General features: G+C 46.0%; 1 protein-coding gene and 1 long non-coding RNA gene across 2 annotated transcripts in view; one reads left to right on the forward strand and one right to left on the reverse strand.

Moving 5' to 3' along the window:
• The window catches only part of LOC112620712, a 163897-nt gene extending 156114 nt beyond the window's left edge, over nucleotides 1–7783 (reverse strand). Inside the window, exons 1-2 of the long non-coding RNA XR_003118577.1 lie at nucleotides 7606–7783; nucleotides 5592–6674 (exon numbers count right to left, since the gene is read on the reverse strand). This is a non-coding gene — a long non-coding RNA (uncharacterized LOC112620712). The remainder of the gene's footprint in view (nucleotides 1–5591; nucleotides 6675–7605) is intronic.
• A 169-nt stretch (nucleotides 7784–7952) lies between these two features.
• MKLN1 (muskelin 1) overlaps nucleotides 7953–20510 on the forward strand; it is a 375585-nt gene continuing 363027 nt past the window's right edge. The window contains exon 1 of the mRNA XM_025379575.1: nucleotides 7953–8065. The gene's annotated coding sequence lies outside the window, so the exon portion shown is untranslated. The remainder of the gene's footprint in view (nucleotides 8066–20510) is intronic.

The raw sequence follows: 20510 nt of genomic DNA on the forward strand, positions 1-20510 counted from the left end.
CAAATCTTCTTGTGACTTTATTTTTCAATCTGTCATCAAATAACTGTAACAATTCCTGCTACATATCTTAGCAGAAAGAAATCAGAGTCACAGAGCTAACAATAGTACCCCTGGAGAGACTGCATTCCTTAGAAGAACTATAAAGCCAGTGGTGTAGTTACTGGTTACTTCTCTTCTCAGCTCCATGATACAGCCTCTGAAGCTAAACTGGAAGGCTCAAGTTAATTGAACATTCATTCATTCAACATATATTTATGAGCACTGACAGGTGCTGAACAGCATATTAGGCCTTGGAGATAACAATGGTCAGCAAGACAAGCACAGTTCCTTCCCCTCACAATGCATCTCAGAAAAGTACTGATTCAACTCATAGGACTTTCATTTAGTGTATACGCCAAGGGCTCACATCCATTTGTAAATAATTACTCATAATCATAATTACTAATAATCACTCCATTCTGCTCCTGAAAAAGGGAGACCACATGCACTACACGGAAAGCCACAGAACACACGAATGCTCCATAATATGAAGGCCCCACATAGGCCAAAAATATCACCCACTAAGCACCTTATAATCTATGAAGGGGAAGCATGGTGTTAAGACCTAGAAGATGACTGCAGACTTTTAAAGGCAGAATACCTTAGCCTAAATAATGATCTGTCAATTACAGGATTTAAACACAAACATATCCTCTGTAACTGTGCCATCCAATACAGTAGCCACTATCAGCTATTTACATTTATCAAGTAGAAATTCAATTCTGGCCAGTCACAGTGGCTCACGCCTGTAATCCCAGCACTTTGGGAGGCTGAGGCAGGCAGATTGCTTGAGTTCAGAACCAGCCTGGGCAACATGGCGAAACCCCGTCTCCACTAAAAACACAGAAATTAGCCGGCATGGTGGCAGGTCCCTGTAATCCCAGCTACTTGGGAGGGCCGCAGTGGGAGGATCGCTTCAGCCTGGGAAGCAGAGGTTGCAGTGGGCCAAGATAGCACCACTGCATTCCAGCCTTGGCGACAGAACAATGCCCTGTCTCAAAAAAAAAAAAAAAAAAAAAAAGGAAAGAAAAGAAATTCAGTTCGTCAGTCACACTTAATGTGCTCAATAGCCACAAGTGGTTAGTGGCTACTACACTGGATAACACAGATTTATAAATCATTTCCATCCTCTCCAAAAGCTCTATGGGACAGTGCTGCTCTACAAATACCTCTGTAATAATCTGAAAATTACAACAATGAAACGTGATGAAGCACCTGTGCTCTGTTATGGCACATCAAAGCACGTCCACTGGTAACGTAGTACTTCCTTCCCAAGTAAGTCGAAAAGTAAAAACAACCCTGGGCATCTCTTCCAGCATATATTAGTAATCAAGAAAATTCACACCGTCCAATCGGCCAAAGGAATTCACAAATTCCTTTGTTTGTGAAGGATGAAATTCACAAACAAGTGAAAAACTGATATTTTGCCCCTTCCTATTTCTTTGATAATGTGTTACTAGTATTGTGTACTTTCTGTTTAAGTTTTGTCTTGGGGTGCTTGCAGCTGTGTTTTTAGCCTGGTAGCTAGTAGCAGAGAAGGAGGTGAGGACAGTTCAGAATGAAGATGAGTGGTTCAGGAAAACACCGACACAGATAATGCAACTTAAATGGAAGTAAATTTAATTGCGACCAATGCAATAAACTTAAGTGCTCACTGTGTGCCAGTGATGTGCAGATAAACAAGTCACCATTCCCACCTTTGAAGAGCCCAATTTAGTAGTGGTGTTCAATATGTAACAAACACAATGAGATATGCTGTGATATAACGCAGTAAGACAAGCATATATACAATGCAGAGATGACGCAGGGAGGGTATTTTTTCAATGGTTTCTGAGGAGAAATCAGGGAACATTTCCTGAAGGAGGTATCCAAGAAGCAGAAGAGCAAACTAAGCAGAGCCGTGCACAGGAACCCCAAGTGGTTTGGCAATGCTGGTGAAAAATGTGTTTCATGGTTAGGAGGATGGGGGTGGACAATGGGAGGAGGGAGATGGGGCTACAGAGCTATTTCCACACCAGACCACAGATACTCACGTTCCAGTCATGTCTGCCTGAGCAGGTCTGTAAGCCTTCTTCACCAAAACTGCAAGTAATACGAAAACCAATCCCTAAAATTTGTTAAATAATATACCCATGCCTGCCATAGAGGTTAACAATATTTGACAGCAATCAACAGGAATATAAAGTTCTTTGTGGCGCGGTACTCTTAATACATATTGGTCACAAATACACTGTAGCTAGTATCATTTTTTTTCAGGGAGAAACCTCTGTTTACTATGAGTTTTCTTTGGAATCTCTGTACAGAAAACACTAATGAAATAGACTACTCCCACATCTAAACGTCCCACCAACAGTTTATCTGACCAGGAGACAAATGAAACAAATTAAGAGGAGAAAGGAGATGTAACAGCAAAGTTTCTGTACTCCAGACCAGTTTTTTTTTGTTTGTTTGTTTGTTTGTTTTTTTTTTAATCCAAAATGCTAATGGCAGAACTTCTGTTACTCTGTACCACACTGCACCTCTGGGTATATCCAGCTGTGACCACACCACAACTGTATCGCATCCAGCAACCTAAAACACTCTTGTGGTTGCTCATGCAAATACTTGGAAAATATTTGCCTCTTCCGGACTCTCCCCTTCATATTATACAAATGCTCAAGTCTCAAAAACAGAACAGGAAACTTCCAGAGAACCTATTCACTTCAAATTACGGAGATCCCCTCTCTCCTTAATCCACAATAAACTTCTGGAAAAAGTCGCCTACAGGCCTTAAAGAATCTCCAAATGATTTTCCTCCCTTATACAAGCAAAGCTTTTCAAACAAAAATCTTAACAGTAGAAATGTACCCACATAAACCAGCTGGCCCTTAGGCGAACATAAGTACTACTATTCACACAAACATAGGGCCCTTAGGCAAAGGGACGTTTTCCACGAGGCATACGTGTCTGTTGAAAGTAAGGGTTCTGAACTCGACCTCTCTAGGTCCTAGGTACAGTCTTCCTCCCTGATTTAACTCCGAGCTTTCACTCCTCCAACTGTAAAATAGGGGTAACAGTACTTTTACGAGTAGATCCATGTATGGGGAGCCGCAGTATCTGACACAGAGACCCCACTGAGTGACAGATCAATATGTGTTAGCTATTTTAGCTGTTCTTACTATTTTGTCCCTAAATAGGTATGATTTCACAAGTAGCTATTCCATCAAGCTGGTTACTTGTATAAATTCGCACTCTGCACCAAAATCACTTACGGGGAAGTGGGGGTTAAAAATACACACACCGTCCAGGCCCTATTTGGATGTGGGTCCAATTGGTCTGGGATTGGGTTGGGCGTTAGAACTCTTTTTAAAGCACTCCAGTTGGTTATAACGCGCAGCCGTCCTTCAGGAGCACACAGAAGTGTCTACACGTCCACAGAGATGTACACACCACCTGTAAGATCCAAGTTTTGAGTCCAGCAGCGCAGGTAGGCCCTCCCGCCTGGACAAGGCTCCCCGAAGCGCTGCGACGATGAACCTAGCACTGCTCGCCGAGAAGCGCCAAACCCCTCACCCAGCGCCGGGCCACCCGCAAGACACGGCTCCATCGGGGGTCACACGCCCCCTCGCGCGCGCCCTCTGCGGCCCCCTCGGGCGCCGGCCCCTCCGGCCCACGTCACCGAGCCCTCGCCTCCCGCGCCCCGGCCCCATCCCGCCCCTGGCACGTGACTCGACACGCGCCAGCTGCACGCGGGCTCCATCAAAACAAAAACAGAGGAGGCCGGCCGGGCGGCGGCGGGCGCGCGCGGGGGGCGGCGGAGAGCGGGCGCGCCCCCGCTGCCCGGCGCCGCGACCGCGCCTCCGCCACTCCGGCCGCCGCCGGCCGCGCGCCCCGGCAGGCCGGGGGCGGGAGGGCAGAGAGCGCCACCCTGTTTACCGCGCCGGCCCCGCCCCGCCCCGCCCGCGCCCGCTCCCGGAAACGGTCTCCCGGGAGAGGGCCGGCTAGTGCGCACCCACCCGCGGCGGGGAACGCCGGCCCTGCGTGGGAGGCGCCCGGCTCCGGCGGCCTGCCGCCCCCGGCTGCTGCGTGTCACCCCCGTCACGACTCTGCTACGCACTTCGCCCCCGGCTTTCATCTCCGGCGCTTCCGCAGACCCCTCACGTGGCCGCCGCCTCCCTGCCACGGCACTCCCCGGCGACCGGGGCTGCGGCCCCTAGCTCTGCGAGGGATCCCGAGCCTGTGCCCACCCCACCTCGGACGTCACCCTCTTCGGACCACCCAACCCACACCTTCCGCCTAGGGCGGGGCGCGGGGAGGACGGCTACGAGCTGTCAGGAGCCTCCAGCTTTCCCCGTGACGAAGCTCACCCTCGCCGTGATCGTCGCCACTCACCCAGCAGCGGGCTGCGAGCTGGAGCAGACGTTTACACCGAGGGAGGAGTGGGGGGACGTCTTGATTTTTCTCCCTAATTTGCCACACACACAGGAAAAAACAAACAAACAAACAAAAAACAGCAGACGCAGCTCTACCCTTGGGCTGGCTTTAAAGCTTTTAAGCTTCCCACGTCATCCTACCCCATGCAACAGACTTACCGAATAGCAATGCCCACCCCACACACCTGCTAGGTAACTCGCCTTCTGGAAATCGGGGGCCCCACCCACCCCACCTTCTGGAAACCTGCGCCTGGGGTGGGGTTGAAGAGACACTGTCTGATATCCTAAAGTCAGAGGGCGTGAGGGGACCGGCACCCCTCGCCCCACCCAGGCGCGCTGCAGCCTCCCGTCCCCGTCTCCAGAGTGCACCAAGGCATCCTGCGTCCCTGCCGGAGAAAAGAGGGACGGGGCCGGAGGCCCGAGTTCCAGGGAGTTGCTGATTCCAGTGGAGAACCGAGACACCGTGTCCTTTCTAATTAATAAGCATGCCACCCCCCAACTCCAACCCCCACCCCCCCGGCCTTATTTCTTGTTGACAGCAAAGGTGGGGGACGTGGGAGAAAGGCGAGAGTTGTCTCTAGGTTCGGGATGTTGGGCTGCGCGGAGGGAAGAGGTGGGATCTCGAAATGGAAACAGTTCCCCCTCCCTCCCCCCTCCCCTCCTCCTCCTCCTCCTCCTCCTCTTCTTCTGTTTACCTCAAGTTTGAATTTTATCTGCGCAACATTAGCTGGAATGCGGACATTGAAAAAAAAAAACACACACACACTCTCTCAGCCCGGCGGCAGCTCCAGAGGAGCCATGTGGCATCAAGCCACAGTAAAGGGGAAAAAGTGCTCTTAGCAACACAAACATGGCGAAATCGCTCCCACAAGCCGGGTTCCCGCGACAGCCCTACCTTCCCCCGCTCGCCTTCCGAAGGTCCTGGCCAGGAACCGCAGACCCTTTCCGGGGGGCGGCGAGGGGGCCCCGGGCCGAGCGAGGGTGGGCGCACGGGGCGTGCTAAGGGGAAACTGACTAGCCAGCCGATCAGCCCCGCCAGGAGCGGAGGGGACGCCTTTTTCACGCCGTGAGATCGCAAAGGAGAGCAAAATTCCCATCCCAAAGTCCTGCGGGACTGGCTTCCCCACCCGACGAACTTACCCCAGGGCTGAACGCACGCTGCTTAGCTCCTTGCCTCGTTCCTTCCTCCCGGGCGCGACGAGAGGGGAAAACGATGCGCACGTAGATTTGTAGAGAGTATTCTTGAGAATTTCCCTGGGATGGATGGGGAGGAGCGGTGGAGACTCAGGAGACAGGTGCCGCGCTGGCCTGGGCTGCCGGCTAAAAGTTGTTCTCCGCGCGGTGGGCGGTGGGGTCCCCGGCCAGGGCCGAGGACCCCGGCTCCCTGCCCCCCGGCGTCGCCCACTTGTCACGCCAGGCTGCTGCGTGCGCTCGGCTGCAGGGGAGGTGGCGTAGTTTCTCTTCCTCCCACCTCTTCTCACTCACTTGTTTTTGTAGCCGTGGGCTCCCCTAATGCTTTCCTCTCCACAATGTTGTTTCATTATATCATGTCCATCATGTGACACCAGAGAGGCCTCTCTATGGAAACTTAAAGGGGCTCCCACGTGACTGCAGCAGCAACAACAGCAGCAGGACTGGCGGCGGCGGCCGCAGCGGCGTCCGTACCTCCACCCACCGGGAGCCCCTCGCAGCATCCCGGAGGGGCTTCTGGCGCTGCAGGAGCCCAGATCGGGGAGCCACAGCATCCGGGAGCCGTGGTGTCTGTGCGTGCGTGGAGTCTGTGCTCATGACATAGGAAGCCGAACAGAAGGAGCGTCCTCAAATCCTTTCCTACAGTCACCAAACCCACGCTCTGTTAAAATGACATTTCATGGCTCCTACTTTGTTTCCTCGGCGAGCAATGAGTTTTCTATCAGGCCTGATTCAGTTTGACAAAAGTCAAAAAGAAAAACCGTATTTGTCCCTCTGCAAGTTCAGTCAGATCGCTGGGAGAACAGAAATGACAAAACAATAATAACAGAAATAGAACCAGGCATTTGATACATAATTACCATCACCACGGCTTTCAAGCTTTCTGGAATTACATTCCTCCAGTAACTGTTGATGATGCTTGCAGGAGGCAAAATGCAATGCAGTTTTTCTCTTCCGCAGCTATATTAGGGCTTTGTTGCTGACAACAGTGAAAACTTGTTTGTGTCAGGAAGTGAGGTACGGAGATATGACCTGGAAGGTACAGACAAAACCAAAGTGGCAGTTTTTGCATTACTTTTCTGACCACATTCTTTCAAATGGTGACAAGAAGGCGGTCTGCTGTAAAATTCGTGGGGTGTTTGATGGGAAACAAAATAATCAGAAAAACATAATTATCCCTAGCCATACCATACTTGCTAGTCGCTAGAAAGTATACATATATGTATCTGTGTATACATAGAGAAAGCAAAAAGCATGTGCACTTTAATATTTTTGAGCCACTAATTTTTTCATCATTTCTAGCATTAACAAACACTTGGAAAGACTTACTTAAGTCCAGGGATGTGTGGAAACTCACAATGTTGAGTGCTGTGGGTATTACTGACTCACAGTCCCTTTAAGGGTTTGTACCATAAATCCCAAATTTCTGCCTTAAAGTTTTTGCAGACACGGAGATTTTATCCTGTAAATCTAAGCCAGATAGCTATTTCTGGGTTTTTTAGTTCATGCGTTTCCATTTTATAAGGGAAACTGTTTGGATTGGCGGAATCAAGAAAAAACTTCGCAAGAAACTGAAGAGTGGGATGGAAGATCTTTTCTTTTGGCCTTGCCTTGACACTCTCTCTCCACCTCATCAGTTTACCTCATCAGCCATGATGAATGAGCTCCATTCCAACCCTTCTAATTCTATAATATCTCTCCCAAGTTTTACCTTCCTACCTCATGCCTAATTCTTTCATCCCTTTCCTCCTACAGTCCTTGCCTCCCAACTCAGCCCCTTTTCTGCCTGGGCGCTCAGCTCAGGCCTCCCCAAAGACTATACCCCCCATCCTCCCCTGCAGCTGCCCCCAACCCCACGCCCTTCCCAGCTTGGCCTCTCTTCTCTGCAACTCTACCTCCTTACCTCTCTTTGACCTCTATTCACCTTCACAGTCTGGCCCTTGACGTCTGGGCCTCTTCTTACCTCTCTTTACCTGAAATGTCCCGGCCCTCACTGGGGTCTCCTCCTCACCCTTCGCTCTGGTCCCATCCCTTCTGCTGCCAAGCCCCAGCGTTCCTCCAGCTCGGCCTGGTCAGCTTGAGCCTCATTTTGTTCGCGTGCCCCTGGGCTGGGAAAGGAGTGTGTGGTGCACAGTGGGGCCGAGGATCCCCCGGGGCCGTGGCCCCTGCCTCGTCCCCTCCACCCCTCCCGAGTCCCGGTTGCGGCGCTTCCTGGGCGGATGGCTTGGAATTGCTGCAGCAGCTGCGGTTCTGCTGTGTCATGCAAGAAGGAGGCGGCGGCGGCCGGAGCTGGAGGGGGAGGAGGGGAGGAACCTGATCCTCCGGTAGCGAAGGGCTGGAGGCAAACACCGAGCTCCTCCAAAGCCGCCTGGGAGCAGGGAGGGCTCCGCTAGCCCGGGGGGGCCCTCCCCGCGGGGCAGATGGTAAGTGGGGCGGTGCAGGTGGTCGCCTTGGGAAGGGAGCGCGTAGGGGGGTAAGGTGGGGCGGCGGGAAGTACTGGAGTCATCCCAGCCAAACTAAGGAGCCCGGTGTCCAGCTGAGAGGGACCCAGGCCGTAATAAGGATGTCCAGCCAAACGCAGCAATAATTACTATTCGAGTGACGCCCCGAAGTTGACCCAAGCTACACAGAGGGTGGAGTGGTGCATCCTGAACCCAGGGCAGAGCTGGAGGCAATGATTCAGGGTTTGAGAAGTATCAAGCCCAATGGCCTGGCGCTTTAAGGTGCAGCTGAGTAGGAAAAGCCAACCCACATCGTATTCCCAGAGCCTTGCTGCGCTTTCTGGGTTGTCTTGTTTAAAACTAGCGAAAGGGATGGGAAACCTGCCCAACCTCACTTTAGCCACGAAAATAATGCTCTTGGCCAGTGGCCTTGGACAAACAGCCTCTGGTGCAATAAAATAATCAATAGGAAGAAGAACTTCATTCCCCTCACCATCCTCCTTCCCCAAGTTCCTTTGACCAGAGTACCTCATTCGGCTTAAAGGAGAAAGAAAACTGTGTGACATTCCCTCCCAGTCTACCTGCGGCCAGACTCCTCACCACACAAACTGCCCACCCCGCTCCTCTCCTCATCTTCAGAGCCATGATTCCAACAGACATTGCAATACTACTCACGTTGGGTGAGAAGACTGCCTGAAACTCTGAACAATTTCACCTCCCTTGCCCTTTGCCACGGGAATTCAGAACCTACAACTGAGAGCGGGGAAGTTTACGGACAGGCTGGGCATGTAGGAACATTACTTCCTTCACTGGACTGTAGTTCTCCAGACAACTTTTTAATTATGATTATTCCCTTCCATTGCACTCCTGGAAATTTCAAAGCACTTTCTAAAACATCATTTTTTTAATGTCAGTCATACATTTAGAGGTAAGGGGTTGATGGGATTAACTGAAAGGCTAATGACTGTCTCAAAAGCACATGCTGTTGCTAGGGAACCCAAGCTCCTGCTGCTCTCTAATCACCAGCGTGTTCCATGGAAATCAAACTGCTCAGGGTGTTATTAAAATGAACGGCATCGGGTTAAAGGCGTTCTTGCTTATGTTGTAGCATCCTGGATTATCGATTGCCTCACACCCACATATCTTGTTTTCCTAATTTGATTTCTGTATTTGCGTCACTGCCAGGGACACTCAGACTAGACCAGTCAGTTCACTTCCTGTTTCTCAGAACTGGTTTATATTTGGTCTCGTAGCACTAGCTGGTAAAACATTATCAAACTGATCCTCTTGGAAAGAAATCTTTGCTTCCCGTTGAAAACAAATTATTCCAATTAAATTCTAATTCCCGTGGAAAACGTCGTCATTTGAGGAGCAGACTGCCAGTTGCCATTTGAGAAACCATCCTTGAAATGTAAAGGCTAGAAAAAAAAATCATCTCGATTTCTTTTACCCAAAATCTTCATTCCTCAGCACTAGAACTAAGACACACTCGAGTAAAGAGTAGATTTAAGTATACTTCTAAAATGAAACGCATAAATAAATAAATAAATAAATACACGTTGAAGCTGGGGAAATCATTTAGACTAAATAAGGCATAGAATTGAATGGAATCCAGGCCCAGGAAGGACAAGTAAGCTTGGGTTAGCATTGTGGCATTCAGAGAACACAGTGTGATTACAAGGCTGCACTACAAATAGGAAACCCCATCACTTTGTGTACTAATTGTCTCTTTTACCAATTCCCCTACGTCCCTGGACAAGACAACCTTGTTTTGTTTTGTTTTCAGTTCCTTCCTCTTTATAACAAGGATATTGCAAAGGCAGCATCAGAAAGATAAGCCCTATGTAAATAGGTGGATTCTGATGTAGACAATTTGTTTAGATGGAAAATAAAGCCCTTTGAAAAAGATGTATAATGGCATCAATAGCCTGGCTGACCTTGAGTGAGCCATTATAGGTCTTATGTCAGTTTCTTTGTGGAAACTTAAATGAAAGTGCTGGACTAAAGGATTTCTAAGGCTCCTCCCATTTACAAACTTCTGTGATGAGATTGAACTCACTACATAAAAATTTCAATTTTAGCTGGATTTTGCAATGTTAAATTTTAGCACTGAACCTTTAGTATCTATCCATAGGAACCTTGAGGGAAATGATGGGAAATGATTTTCTATTGATGTATCCATTTTTAGTGTCTGTTGACAGAAAAATAAAATTTACCTTACTCCCCATGTACTTACTCTCTCCCTGCCTCAGTGGTATTATGGAAGCAGCAGGATAAGAGTTACAAAAGGATATAAAAGCATAGAGAAAGTTCTTTCAGTCTACTTATTTATTTATTACAACAACATCTTACTGTGTTACCCAGGCTGACCTCCAACTCCTGGGCTCAAGCAAGCCTCCCACCTCAGCCTCCTGAGTAACTGCGGCTACAGGTGCACTCAACCATGCCTAGCCTTTCAGTCATTTTAGATATAGGTAATCCTAAGTACTCTGATGATCCAAGTGGTGGAATGATGGAGGAAGGGGTATACAGAAATATAAACTGAATCCTCATGGAACTAATAATAATCTATTTGCCTGTGTTTTAATTAGTGCTAGGCAAAAATAGACCTTGCTCAGCTCTTAGAATTTTTCAGATTCACAGTATTGAGAAGTGGCATGAAGAAATGTGAGATTTGTGCCACAGAGAAAAGACCTGACTTTGAAACCCAACTCTGCCACTTTATTCATTATTGAGTGCTTGCGCTGTGTCAGGTATTGTGCTGGGTGCTGGGAATACAAAGATGAATAAGACACAGTTTCCGCTTTGAAGGACATTATAGTATCATGAGAACAAAGATGAATATGCAGTTGATGAGGCAAAAGTGAGGTGATATCAACAGGGGAGCTTATAAGGGTGCCTAACCCTGACCACGCATAGGGTCTTTAACCACACAAGGTGAATATTGAGATGAGTTCTGAAGGATAAGTAGAAGTAAGCCAGACAAGTGGGCAGGTTACAGAGAAAGATATTCCAAGCAAAGAAAGTACTATGTGTAAAGACCTTAGGGAAAAAGCTGTGCCCAGAGAGTTGAGGGTGAAGAACAGAGCCTGGCAAGTAGGTTCTGAATAAATACATTGTATAAATCCGTGGCAGAAGTCCTGAAGGAGAAATCCAGGAAGATTAGCATGGTCGAGTATGTCATCCTAAAAAGTCTGAACTTATTCTAAGGCTGTTGGAGAACCACTGATAAATTTTAAGGGGCATAGTGAACTGATCAAATGTTCATTTTAGAAAGATCTCTCAGCTGGGTGCAGTGGCACACTACTGTAATTCCAGCAGTTTGGGAGGTTGAGGTGGGCAGATTGCTTGAGCTCAATAGTTGGAGACCAGCCTGGGCAACATGGTGAAACCCTGTCTCTACAAAAACACAAACACACACAAAAAAATAGCCAGGCCTGGTGGCACACACCTGTAGTCCCAGCTCCTCAGGAGGATGACTTGAACCGGAGAAGCGGAGGTTGCAATGAGAGGAGATCATGCCTCTGTGCTCCGGCCGGGGGAAACTTACAGTCATGGTGGAAGGCGAAAGGGAAGCAGGCACCTTCTTCACAAGGCGGCAGGAGAGAGAGAGCTTGCAGGGGAAACTGCCACTTTTAAAACCATCAGATCTCATGAGCACTCCCTCACTATCATGAGAACAGCATGGGGGGAACTTCCCCCATGATCCAGTCACCTCCCACCAGGTCCCTCCCTCAGCACGTGGGGATTACAGTTTGAGATGGGACACAGAGCCAAACCATATCACATTATAAGAACGAAATAATGATGGATGTCTAAACTAAGGCAGCAAGAATGGAAATGGAGAAAGGAAGAATTGAAAGGGTTCAAGATATATTAAGGACATAGTACCAACAGAATTTGATTATTGATGGTATCCTCCATCAGTGGTATCCTTCCATTTTCATAAACCGTAAATCTGCTCCCATTATATCCTGCAGATATATCCTGAGGTCCAAGATAGGGACCTCAGGAGGAAAAGCAGGTTGTGGAGTCAAGGTAATTAGTTTAGTTTTCAACATGTTGAGTTGAAGTGTCCATAGAATATCAAAGTGAAGCTGTCTACTACATAATTGAACGGGGAAGTCTAGAACTCAGGAGAGAGATCTATGCTGGAGTCATCAGAATAAGGAATAGTTCACGGAAGTAGATGAAATCTCCAAGAGAAGGCATAGAGAAAGGAAAGAAGAGGATCTACTTTGGAACCCAATGAAAACACTGAATTTAAAAAGTGAGGAAAGAAAAAACACAGGGGAAAAATATCCCAAGAGGTAGGAGGACTAGGAACAAGTAGTTTCAGAGAAGCCAGGGGAGGAAATATCAGCAGTATTAAATGCCAGTGAAAGATCAAGAAAAAGAGGATTGTGGCCAGCTGCGGAGGCTCACGCCTGTAATCCCAGCTCTTTGGGAGGCCGAGGTGAGCGAATCACCTGAGGTTAGGAGTTCCAGACCAGCCTGGCCAATATGGCAAAATCCTGTCTCTACTAAAATTAGCCGGGTGTAGTGGCACACACCTGTAGTCCCAGCCATTCAGGAGGCTGACACACAAGAATCTCTTGAACCCAGGAGGCAGAGGTTGTGGTGAGCTGAAATTACACAACTGCACTCCAGCCTGGGCAACAGAGCAAGACTCTGTCTCAAGAAAAGAAAAGAAAAGAAGAAGAGTACTGAAAAGTTTTTGGATTTAGTAATAAGGAGGTCATTGGTGTGTTTGGCAAGAAGGAGTTTATTAGTAAAATGGGGTTAGTAGCCAAACTGCAGTGAGTTGAAGACAGGATGACAGTAGAGGATGCAGATAGATGAAGTTCTTTTATATAAGAAGGACTAAAGGGCAAGTAGGGGAAGAAAATAAAATAAAAGTATTGGAAAGAGATTGGTGCAATCCATGGTCTGCAAGCTTAAGGCGGCGCAAGGAAAGAAGGAAATACTACCCTAGTAGAATTCTTTATTCTCTCAGCCTTCAAATTAAATGGCATTACCATCCACCAATTACTCAACACAAAAAGCATGTAGATATTCTTGATTCTTCTCTTTTCCTCCGTTTTCACAATCCTCCGAATTCAAGTTAACTTTACCTCCAAAACATTTCCAAAATGTCTCTTTCAATCTCCACCGCTACCACTCTAATACAAACCACCATCATCCCTCTTCTGTGCTCTTGTAATAGCTTTCTAAATGGTTTTCCTGCTTCTGCTCTTGTCCTCATTCTCCACAGCACAGTTAGAGTTTCATAAATCATAAGTGTTAAGACATAAATCAGATCATGTGATTTCTCATCTTAGAATCCCTCCATGTCTGCTGATGGCACTTGTGATAAAGTCCAGACTCCTTCTCCATACAGGGCCTGTGGAGCCCTGTACAGCATCCCTGACCACCTCTTCAACCTCATCTCCCACCACTCTCCACCACTGCAGTGACACCAGCCTTATTTATCTTCCTCAAACGTGTTGAATTTGCTCTTGTATTATACGATTTACCCCATATACTTCCTTTTCCTGGAATATTTTTTTGGTCATTCTGATCTTTGCTTATATGTCACCTCCTCAAAGAAGTCCTCCCTGATCACTCCACCTGAAATGTCCTTCTCTCTCCACGTTTCCAACTATCCTACGTTTTTTTTTTTTTTTTTTTGTAGTAGTGGAACTTTATTACTATTTGTTTTTATCATGTATGGTTGAGAACTCCTCTAAAATGCAAACCTTATGAAGATTACTGGCATGTCAGGCACTTAAAAAATATTCATTAGGGCCAGGCGCGGTGGCTAATGCCTGTAATCCCAGCACTTTGGGATGCCAAGGCGGGCCGATCACGAGGTCAGGAGATCGAGACCAACCTGGCTAACATGGTGAAACCCCGTCTCCACTAAAAATAAAAAAAATTAGCCGGGCATAGTGGTGGGTGCCTGTAGTCCCAGCTACTCAGGAGGCTGAGTCAGGAGAATGGCGTGAACCTGGGAGGCAGAGCTTGCAGTGAGCTGAGATCTCACCACTGCACTCCAGCCTGGGCGACAGAGCGAGACTCTGTCTCAAAAATAAATAAGTCAAAAAAAAAAAATATATATATATATACACACACACACATATATTCATTGGATGTTTGTAGTAGGAAAAGGAGAAAAACAACCATTTATTAGAAATTGGAGGCATCAAGAATCAGAGTCTTAGTGCAACTGGAATGGCTAGTGGCAATGATTACTAGGTTTTTAAGATTCTGGAAGTGGAAGAGTTACTAGCTGTGTGATCCTGGATGTTTACATTCTCTGAGCCTCACTTTGTGGTTAATAATACTATATGCCTCACAAGGCTATTAGGAAAATGAAATGAAACGGAATAGGTATAGGCATAAGGCAGTCTTGTGAAATTATTTTCAGGAATTCAAGACTTCTGCAAATCAATTCATGCATTCTACATATGGACTCCCTTGTAATGGAGTTAGCCCTTGATGATTACTTATTATTAGAATTTAAAAATTGACTAAATCATTACTTTGAAAAGATACCAGGATATCTGATAGAACCTGGAAATTAAACTATTTAAGAAGAAATCAGAGTACTCCTACAAATCCATAAAAAAAAACCTTTAAAACTCTGGAAAATTGGGCAAGGGTATGACAAATAGATTGTAGTCAAAGAAATACAAATGTATCTGAAAATGTGTAATAATAAAAGGCATGCACATCACAACTGCAGTGACATCTATTTTTTACTGTCAAGTTGACAAAAATAAAAAACTTTAATAATATACTTGGCTGGCCAGGCTGGGAAGCAGGCACTTTCTTATACTGCCAATGGGAGTGAAAGGTGGTATCACTTCTATGGAGGGCAATCTGGCAACATTTTAAATGTACAAAGCCTTTACCCTGGCAATTCTACTGTCATATATTTATCCAATAGATATAATCACACGGATATTGAAGGATGACTCTTCTAGGACCTACACTGAAGCACGATTTATAGTAGTAGTTAAAGACTGAAAACAGCCATCAATAGAGAAGTGGTTAAATAAATTATGATAGAATTAAACAAGTGAAAGAGGCTGGGCACAGTGGCTCACGCCTGTAATCCCAGCACTTTGGGAGGCCAACGTGGGCGGATCACGAGGTCAGAAGATCGAGACCATTGTGGCCAACATGGTGAAACGTCATCTCTACTAAAATACAAAAAATTAGCTGGGCGTGTTGGTTCATACCTGTAATCCCAACTACTCGGGAGGCTGAGGCAGAAGATTCACTTGAACCCAGGAGGCAGAGATTGCAGTGAGCCGAGATTGCACCACTACACTCCAGCCTGGGTGACAGAGCAAGACTCTGTCTTAGAAAACAAACAAAAAAAAAAAAAAAAAAAAAGAAAGAAAGAAAAGAAAAAAATAAAAAACAAGTGAAAGGCAGCTGTTAAAAGTGTGAGACAATTCTAGGCATACTTGTGTGAAAAGATCTTCATGATACATTACTAAGTTAAAAAAATACAATGAAGAACAGCGTGTATTTTGCTAGCATTGCATTTCTTTTTAAAAGACGGTTTACATTTTTTTGGTCTAAAAAACATAACTTGTGGGGAGATAAAATAGAGAAGAGAATGAGCAGATGTGGAGAGAACAGTTGGAAGGTACATTAATGGTTCCTGTGAGAGATCATGGTTGCCCAGATTAAGGCAGTGAAACACACAGGGAGAGAAATGATGAGAGCCAAGAGTTATTTTAAAGAAACTGATGATTGATTGGAAATAGTGGGTTATGGAGAGGGAGACACTGTCATAGTTGACTTTTCTCCCAAGATCAGGTACATGAACAGAGGTGCAAGAGCATGACTAAGATGGAGAATCCTAGGACAGAAACAGAATTGCAGGGTGATACAGTTTGGATATTTATCCCATTTAAATCTCATGTTGAAGTGTAATCCCTAATATTGGAGGTGGGGCCTGGTGGGAGGTATTGGATCATGGGGGCAGATCCCTCATGAAGGGCTTTGATGTGCCAGCCTATTGATGATGAATGAGTTCTCGCTCAATTAGTTCATGAGAGACCTGGTTGTTTCAAAGAGTCTGGGACCTCTGCCTTTCCTCTCTTGCTCCTGCTCACACCATGTGACTTGCTGGCTCCCCTTCCCTTCTGCCATGATTGAAAGCTCCTGTAGTAGTTCATTCTCGTACTACTATACAGACATACCTGAGGGCTGGGTGCAGTGACTCATGCCTGTAATCCCAACACTTTGGGAGGCTGAAGCGGGTGGATCACCTGAGATCAGGAGTTCGAGACCAGCCTGGCCAACATGGTGAAACCCCGTCTCTACTAAAAATACAAAATTAGCTGGGTACAGTGGTGAGCACCTGCAATGCCAGCTACTCAGGAGGCTGAGGCGACAGAATCGCTTGAACCTGGGAGGTGGAGGTTGCAGTGAGCCAAGATTGTGTCCTTGCACTCCAGCCTGGGCAACAAGAGCAAAACTCTGTCTCAAAAAGAAAAAAAAGAAAGAAAGAAAGAAAGAAAAGAAAGACATACCTGAGACTGGCTAATGAGAAAATAGGTTTAATTGGCCCATGGTTCTGTGGGCTGTACAGGAAGCATCACTGGGGAGGTCTCAGGAAACTTACAATCATGGTGGAAGACGAAGGGGAAGCAAACACATCTTCACATGGCTGGCACAGAAGAAAGAGAGTGAAGTGGGAAGTACTACATACTTTTAAACAAACAGATCTCTTGAGAACTCACTCACTATCACGAGAAGAGTAAGGGGGACATCTTTCCCCATGATCCAATCACCTCCCACCAGGTCTCTCCCCCAACACTGGGAATTACAATTCAACATGAGTTTTGGGTGGGGACACAGAGCCAAACCATATCATTCCATCCTGGCCCATCTCAAATCTCATGTCCTTCTCACATTTCAAAACACAATCATGCCTTCCCAACAGTCCCCCAAAGTCTTAACTCATTCCAGCATTAACTCAAAAGTCCAAGTCCAATGTCTCATTCTGAGACAATGCAAGTTTCTTCTGCCTATGAGCCTGTAAAATCAAAAACAAGTTAGTTACTTCCAAGATACAGTGGGGGCATAAGCATTGGGTAAATACAGCCATTCCAAAAGGGAGAAATTGGCCAAAACAAAGGGGTAAAGGCCCCATACAAGTCCAAAATGGCTGCCAGAGGGCAGTCATTAAATCTTAAAGCTGCAAAATAATCTCCTTTGACTCCATGTCTCACATCTAGGCCACACTGATGCAAGGGGTGGGCTCCCAAGGCCTTGGGCAGCTACACCACTGTGGCTCTACAGCATACAGCTCCTGCAGCTGCTTTCTTGGGCTGGTGTTGAATGGCTGTGGCTTTTCCCGGGATGCAGTGTGAGCTGTCAGTGGATCTACCATTCTGGGATCTGGAGGACAGTGGCCCTTTTCCTACAGCTCCATTAGTCAGTGCCCTAGTGGGGACTTTGTGTGGGAGCTCCAACTCCATATTTCCCCTCCACTGTACCCTAGTAGAGGTTCTCAATGAGGGCTATATTTCTACAGTAGACTTCTGCCTGGACATCCAGACATTTCCATACATCCTCTGAAATGTAGGCAGAGACTCCCAAACCCCAATTCTTGCCTTCTGTGTACCTACAGGCCCAACACCACATGGAAGCCACCAAAACTTGGGGCTTCCACCCTCTGAAGCAACGGCCTGAGCTGCACCTTGGCCCCTTTTAGCCACAGCTGGAGCTGGAGTGACTGGGATGCTTTGCCCTTATCTTGGCTATTAACATTTGGCTCTTCTTTACTTATGCAAATTTCTGCAGCCTTAAATTCTTCCCCAGAAAATGGGGTTTTCTTTTCTACTGCATGGTCAGGCTGCAAATTTTCCAAACTTTTATGCTCTGCTTCCTTTTTAAATATAAGTTCTAGCTTCAAGTCATGTCTTTGTTTATGCAAATAAGTATAGGCTTTTAGAAGCAGCCAGGCCACCTCTTGAATGCTTTGCTGCTTAGAAATTTTTTCGGCCAAATACCCTACATCATGTCTCTGAGGTTTGGTTTCACAGATCTTGAGAGCAGGGGCATAATGCCACCAGTCTGTTTCCTAAAGCATAGCAAGAGTGACCTTTACTCCAGTTCCCAATAAGTTCCTCACCTCCATCTGAGACCACCTCAACCCTGACTTCGCTGTCCTTATCACTGTCAGCATTTTGGTCACAACCATTCAACAAGTCTCTAGGAAGTTCCAAACTTTCCCTCATCTTCCTGTCTTCTTCTAAGCCCTCCAAAGTGTTCCAACCTCTGCCCATTACCCAGTTCCAAAGTTGTTTCCACATTTTTGTATATCTTTATAGCAATACCCTAATTCTGGTATCAATTTTCTATATTAGTCTATTCTTGCACTGTTATAAAGACATATGTGGGACTGGGTAATTTATAAAGAAAATAGCTTTAATAGGCTCATGGTTCTGTGTAGCTGTACAGAAAGCATAGCTGGAGGGATCTCAGGAAACTTACAATAATGGAGGAAGGCAAAGGGGAAGCAAACACATCTTCACATGGCTGGCACAGAAAAGAAAGAGTGAAGGGGAAGTGCTACACACTTTCAAACAACAGATCTCACAAGAACTCACTCACTGTCACAAGAACAGCAAGGGGGACATCCGCCTCCATGATCCAGTCACCTTCTACCAGGTCCCTCCCCCAACATTGGGAATTACAATTCAACATGATACTTGGGTGGGGACACAGAGCCAATCCATATCAGCTTCCTCAGACTCTCACCAGAAGCAGATGCGGCAGTATGTTTGTACAGCCTACAGAACCAAGAACCAAATAAATTCCTTTTCTTTAAAAATTACCCAGTCTCAGATATGTCTTTACTGCAATGCAAGAATGGACTATCACACAGGGGAAGATCAAAAGTTCTAAATGCAGATGTCCCCTGAAGACTTGTAGATACGGCTGTGAGGCTCATAAGAGCTGCTGGAACTGGATTTATAAATCTGAAAGAAGATTGCCTTGGGAGGGTAAATAGAAAGACTAAAAAAAAAGTGGGTCCAGGTCTAAACCTTGATCATTTAAGACTGAAAAGAAAAGAAAGAGCTGGCAATGGAGACTGAAAATCAGAAACTAGGAGACTACGGTGCCAAAGAAACCAAGAGAAGAATCTGTTAAGGAGGATCAACTCTTTGTTAAACACTGCCAAAAGGTCAAGGAAGATTATTTTAATTTGTTTCTCACGTAAGCGTTAAGCTCCTTGAGAGTTAGTACTATTTTATTGTTTATTTTTGTTTCCCTGGGGCTTGCCCTGTGACCCACACATAATAAATGATCAGTAAACTTTTGTTAGGTTGAAGAAAGAGAGAAAGATGCATGGCAAGAAAGACAGACATGCAGAAAGACAGTAGAATGTATGCTTGGGTCTCAAAAAATAAATAAGTAAAACAGATTCCCTTGAGGTTGACTGCAAACCCAGCTTGATCTTAGGAAATGTAAGGAGGTTCTTTCTGCTCCCTGTGTTTTACTCTTGAGCTAACACATTGATGGGGCTCCCACAGAACCATGTTGTTGCCATGTAAGTGCCTTCAGAAAACATTTTGAGAAGTGATATTCACCTGTGTCTGGTCAAGCTGAGTCATTTTTATCTTTATTTAGGTCCTAGGTGATGACGAAAAGAGCAGTTTGCTTTTCCTCATCTATGACCCCACCACATCACCCTGAATGAGTTGATGGAACCTGGGGCATCCATTTCTGTGCCACTACAGTTCTGTAATACACTGTAATCACTCATAAGGCTGCCCAGCCCGTTTCTCTTGAGAGAGAAAGGTGACTACTGGCAGGAAGAGACGTCTAACGTCTTAGAGAAACCACCAACTTCTTAGTCTGTTGTTGTTTCTGCATTAAAGTGCTGCTGCTCTCAGGGCCACTGTACAGAATATCAAAGGAGGACATGTTTGACTCTGTTCAATGTGGAGATCTTCTACATAATAAAAGAGAGTGTCCTTGAATTACAAATTTTAGGAAATACAATAATAGATGTATTTTAAACAATACTTAAAATGTTATGCCATCCTGTATCACTTAATTATACCAAAGATCAGTAAACTTTTTCTATAAAGGGCCAGAAAGGAAATAATTTAGGCCTTCCTTGCCCTACAGTCTCTGTCCCAGCTACTCAATTCTGCCATTGTAGTGCAAAGCAACCATAGACAAAATTTAAATGAGTGAACCTGGCCACATTCCAATAAAACGAATTTGAATTTCAAATAATTTTTATGTGTCATAAAATATCATTATTCTTTTCACGTTTTCCAATCATTTAAAAATGTGACAGCCTGGGAAACAGCAAGACCTTGTCTCTACAAAATACAAATAAAAATAGCTGGGTGTGGTGCCTGTGCTGAGGCAGGTGGATCACGAGGTCAGAAATTCAAGACCA

This window comes from Theropithecus gelada, chromosome 3 (assembly GCF_003255815.1).
Source record: "Theropithecus gelada isolate Dixy chromosome 3, Tgel_1.0, whole genome shotgun sequence".
In the NCBI taxonomy this organism is placed as follows: domain Eukaryota; kingdom Metazoa; phylum Chordata; class Mammalia; order Primates; family Cercopithecidae; genus Theropithecus; species Theropithecus gelada.